Source organism: Neolamprologus multifasciatus, chromosome 20 (genome assembly GCF_963576455.1).
Source record: "Neolamprologus multifasciatus chromosome 20, fNeoMul1.2, whole genome shotgun sequence".
NCBI classification, from domain to species: Eukaryota; Metazoa; Chordata; class Actinopteri; order Cichliformes; family Cichlidae; genus Neolamprologus; species Neolamprologus multifasciatus.
This window is the reverse complement of record NC_140458.1, coordinates 31,410,298-31,415,452: the sequence shown is the minus strand read 5'-3', so window position 1 is coordinate 31,415,452 and position 5,155 is coordinate 31,410,298.

Here is a 5,155-nt window from a genome sequence, read left to right as displayed (position 1 = left end):
CGTCTTCCTCTCGTTTTTTCCCGTTAAAGTCGATCAAACTCAAAGAAACTTGTCTTCAGGTGATGCCAGATCCAGGGAACAAAAGCCTTCTGGAGTCATAATAAGGGCAAAATCACAGCTGTTTGTGTTCAGCTTATCTGACTTAGAAAGAGAATTCCCCTTTTGTTCCTGTTGATAAGTGAAAAATGTAGTTTGTAGACCAAACCAAGGGGCCACATTTGATCAAATCTGAATTTTAAGACACTGATCTCAAAACTGCGGGAGCTTTAGCTTGTGAGCTTGAGCTGCAGCAATGGACATATCTACTGTGACATCTCCCACTGGTTTTGTACTCTACAATTTTGAAGTGTCAAGGTTTTATTTTTATCTTTGTTTATGCTACAGGTACACTAGGGACAAGAGTGGTTGGAGACCACAACACAACCAATAATTATTGCATCCATGTACAATGAACTCACAATCTGCTGCATTCGAAATGGTTCCTTTGAAGATGGGGACGGGATCTCCAACAACTGGCCATAAAATGTCATTGAGACTGAAACAAGCCTGCTCGCAGTTTGCAAGTGAATTGGTGCAGGCTGACAATTACCTGCAGTCTGTTTGTGATTTTATAGCAATTAACTGTGATAAATCACAGGGTCTATACTCAGAAATTCACATTAAACAAAAATTCCTCCACAAATAGTGACATAGGTGCTACAGGATGGCAATTTATTTGCAGCTGTTTATATATAGGTATGTAGTCTAAAGCAGCAGTCTCCAACCTTTTTTGCACCACGGACCGGTTTATGCCCGACAATATTTTCATGGACCGGCCTTTAAGGTGTCGCGGATAAATCCAACAAAATAAAACTAGTACCGATACCGAAAAAAAGAAAATTTATTCATAACACACGTGAAAAGACCAAGGAAAACCGAGTAAACGATAAAAACGATAACAAAATAATGCTGAAAACCGATAAAAACGATACATTTCACACCTGAGCCTCAACTCTCGCGGCCCGGTACCAAACAACTCACGTACCGGTCCGAGACCCGGGGGTTGGGGACCGCTGGTCTAGAGTACAACCAGCTGAGTCAAAGAGATGTGGTGCAGACTGACTCAGATTGACTGCAACTTGTTGGAAACCCGCCTGCGTTTATAAACTTGACAGCAATTACTTGCAAATCTTCATAAATCTGTGTGTGAGCGTTGGCAGTCAGTTCAGTCCGGACAGCAACCATGTTGCCTTTCTCCAGGTCACACATGCAATCACTTTGTGATCGAAAGGCAACTGGTCGCCCAGAGGTTGAGAATGCAACCAGTTAGGTAGTGCAAGTATTTGCACTCTGTCGTCAAATGTGGGAAAACTTTGCAACCCCTTATTCTTCCTAGTTGCAAGGAGGGAGTGTCCTAATTTTAATCTACTGTGAGGGAACCATGAACAAGCTGCATCTCACCTCAAATTTGAGAAAAGTTTGACCCTCCCAGTTTGCTTTGCCAGTTATTTCCCTTGTTGTTGCTGAATGTCACTGAGTTTTCATGGTCACTGCTTACTGCTTCGAGTGTACGACTCCTTAAAGTTTGGCATTTTAACACTGGGGTGTAAGGGGAGTGACTCACTTTTGGAGGCAGCCTGTAGTGTTTGGCACTTCTTTGTTGGCTTACTTTTTCTAAATTGTCTCCAAAACAAGCAGGTAACTGTTTCCCACATACATCACAGTGATAGTGCCGGATTCAGAACTCATCTACAGGCAAACAAAACATGAAGCCAGAATGGATTTCCTTGAATTGCCACTTAATCCTCAATCCAACATCAAGTAAACCTGCATAGACAAACATGTTAAAATGCCAAATTCTGCAGCTTAAAATACATGTTTTTAGCCTGGAACAAAAACCTGTTCTCTAAAGCTAATTTACCCCTTCATATCAATAAGGCCACGGTAGGAGAAAGTATAAACCACCAATTTAAACTTAAGGCTTAAAGAAGAGATGTGACTGACTGGCTAGTGAATGTCGGCTGTAGCTGAGAAGTGATCACCAGGACTCACCTCCTTCAATCAAGTAACTAAAGTGAACCTCCACATGATCTTTGTGGTGTTTTTAGTGGGATTGTCTTAATGCTACCTAAACCACCTGTGAAATCTGTGATCCAGTTTTGGTCCAGTTTGTTATTAGTCTGATGATGGTCGCTTAAGAAATTAACACAGCAGCAGCCAAAATGGTACCAACGAGGCTTCAATGAGGTTTCACAAATGACTGATGTGGCAGCGATTGTGCCCAACCACTCTGGGACCAACATGGAACCACAAGAGAAGGTTTCAGATAGTTTTACCTTCATTTAATTATTAGATTTATGAGCCTACCCATAAAAACTTTTAACAACCGTCCTTTGAAATGACACACTTTGCACTGGCATCTTTCCAAATGAAAAAAAAAACTTTGAAGCTTTCTCGTTTACCTCATTACCTAGCAATAACCAACCACAGCACTGTGCAATTCCCTGTCGGCTTTTCATTGAGGCAGATGTTTAAATTACCGGGGGCGCTACTTGGTCGCCAAGTTGAAGAAGGGATTCCCTCTTTTTTTTTTCCTCTGCTAATGATGAACATCTGTTTACTGTTCCCATACCTTTATCAGCTCTGGGGATAACATGCCAGCTGCTGTAGATGTCTTTTAACTGTAACTGGACCAAGCTATAGTGTGCACATTATAAACTTGCATGTTTTTTTAAAAACAATTTTGCATATCCACACGGGGAAACATTTTTTGTCCATCAGTTATTTTTAACGCAGCCTCTCAGACAAACAGGGGAACATCAGTGCCCGACTCTCATCTGCCAGCATGTGAGAGGACTTCTCCCTCCCCGGCAGCATAAGCTCCCACTCTCACTGTACACGTGAGCGCTGACGTTGTGTTTATCTGATGTCAGGCAGATCAGACCCAGAGCTCGGCGCACAGCAGCTGATCTGTGCGCCAACCAGCTGATAACTGCCACCGGCACAATCGCATTGCATTACGCAACTCTGCATCTGTGTGTGTGTGTGTGTGTGTGTGTGTGCAGCGCTCATCATCATGATGTTTATATACTGCGGACAGCTGTTTAAGAAACGTTTCAACTGTGTGATGCGCAGTCACATCAGTGCTTGTGAATTTAAGTTCTTTAAAATATGAAACACGTTTGAAAGGATGGTTTTTCTTAAAGCAGTGCCTGTCGTCGCATTATAAGGAAGCGCTCTCTGGAATATTCACGTTTAATTGAATAGTGTTGTGTTTTGTATATATTCCTTTTCTTTGTTCTTTTTAAACGTACTTTAAGAAGTTTGGTGTGCATGTGTGTCATGTGTCACTTTTTGACTAATAAATATTGAAGTTGACTTTGAAGGTCTTGGTGGACAAAAGCCAGCAAGACAGGTTGTCTGAGGCCCACTTGCAGTCCCACTTACACACAACTATACTGAAGTTTGATTCTTCTGATTTCAGTGTTTCAAGAAAGAAGAAAATGAAGATGAGGGAAAGAGCTGCTGAAGTTAGGTTAGGCTAGCAGAGAGGTGACGATCAGTGAGCAGCAGTATGGCTTCATGCAGAGAAAAAGAACTACTGATGTGATGTTTGATTTGAGAGTGTTGATGCAGAAGTATCGAGAAGGTCTTCCTCTAGATCTTTGTGGATCTAGAGGAAACAGATGATAACATCCCGAGAGAGGAACTATGGTATTGCATGGGGAGGTCAGGTGTGGCGGAGAAGTGTGTGAGGGTGGTGCAGGACAAATGTGAGGACAGAGAGACAATGATGAGTTGCACGGCAGGAGTGACAGATGGGTTCAAGTTGGGAGCAAGAATACAACAAGGACAGGTTGAGTTTAAATACCTGGGGTCAGCTACCCAAAGTAACAGACAGGTGAAGAAGAGAGTGCGGGCGGGTTGTAGTGGGTGGAGATGAGTGTCAGGGATGATTTGTGAAAGGAGGAGAGCAGTAAGGGAACATATTAAAGATGGTAGTGAGAGCTGTTGTGCTGTTTGGTTTGAAGACGGTGACGCTGACAGAAAGAGACGAGGTGTTGCCGGACGTGGCCGAGCTAAAGACGCTCAGATTTTCTTTGGGAGAGATCAGAATGGACAAGATTAAAATGAGCACATCAGAGGGAAAGCTCAGGTTGAGCAATTTGGAGGCAAAGCTAGAGAGGCAAGGTGAGGGGGGGACAGTGGATACTGGACCAAGGATGCTTATTATGGAGCTGCCAGGCAAGAGGAAAAGAGGAAGGACACAGAGGAGGTTTGTGGATGTAGTTAAGGAGGACATGCAGAGAGTTGGTGTGACTGAGGGGGATGCAAGGGATGGGGTGAAATGAAGGAAGAGGGAGGGAGAAGTTTAAGAGGATGAATGTAGGGTAGGGGTAGTTTGTCTGCCTAGCATGTAATCAATTTGTAAACACGACTGTAAGAAAAGAAAAAGAATGCCTATGACATTCAGGACTTCAGTATTTTTATTAACCTATCTAAAAAATTAATTATAAGATTTGATTATAGAAGATATGAACTTCTCGGTAGGTCTCCATTGATGTCTTGAGCAGTTTGGACTGCAGCTGTGGGGGAGTGTCATTGCCATTATGGAGCAAGGTTTGGGCAAGGACGCAAGCTTTCCCAGCAGTGGCAGACCTTTGCATTGTAATGAGAAGATTAATGTCATTCGCTTCACTTGTCAGTTGTTTTAATTTTGTGGTTGATCGGTGTGCAATTGAAAATATAAGTACTTTTTCTTTTTCTTTTTTTTTCCGGTGACAGTGGGTCCTTGGACTCCTGACAGCATTCTGAAAATTTTACCAGAGTTTAAAGTCAGCATTATTGAAAGTAAGAAACTTTAAAGCCACATGACTCTCTGACCGGCACTCCACCCCCATACGTTTGAGGGGGAAGGATATAATTTTATGGGACAAATGAATGTGATCAGCTCCGACTTTCATCTTCAAAGCGAAAAGCGAGTTGAAAGCGTGGCAGCTCCAGGAGCGAGGGAGGTGACGCTCCTTCCCACCTTGTGACTCAACACATCAGGCAAAGCCAAGAGTATCCAGAGAAGAGAGAGGGAGAGGCAGGCAAAGAGGGGCACATGTGGAGTAATGCAGCACTGCACAGTCACTCACGGGCATACACAAAGCTCTGCAGATACACACTCCCT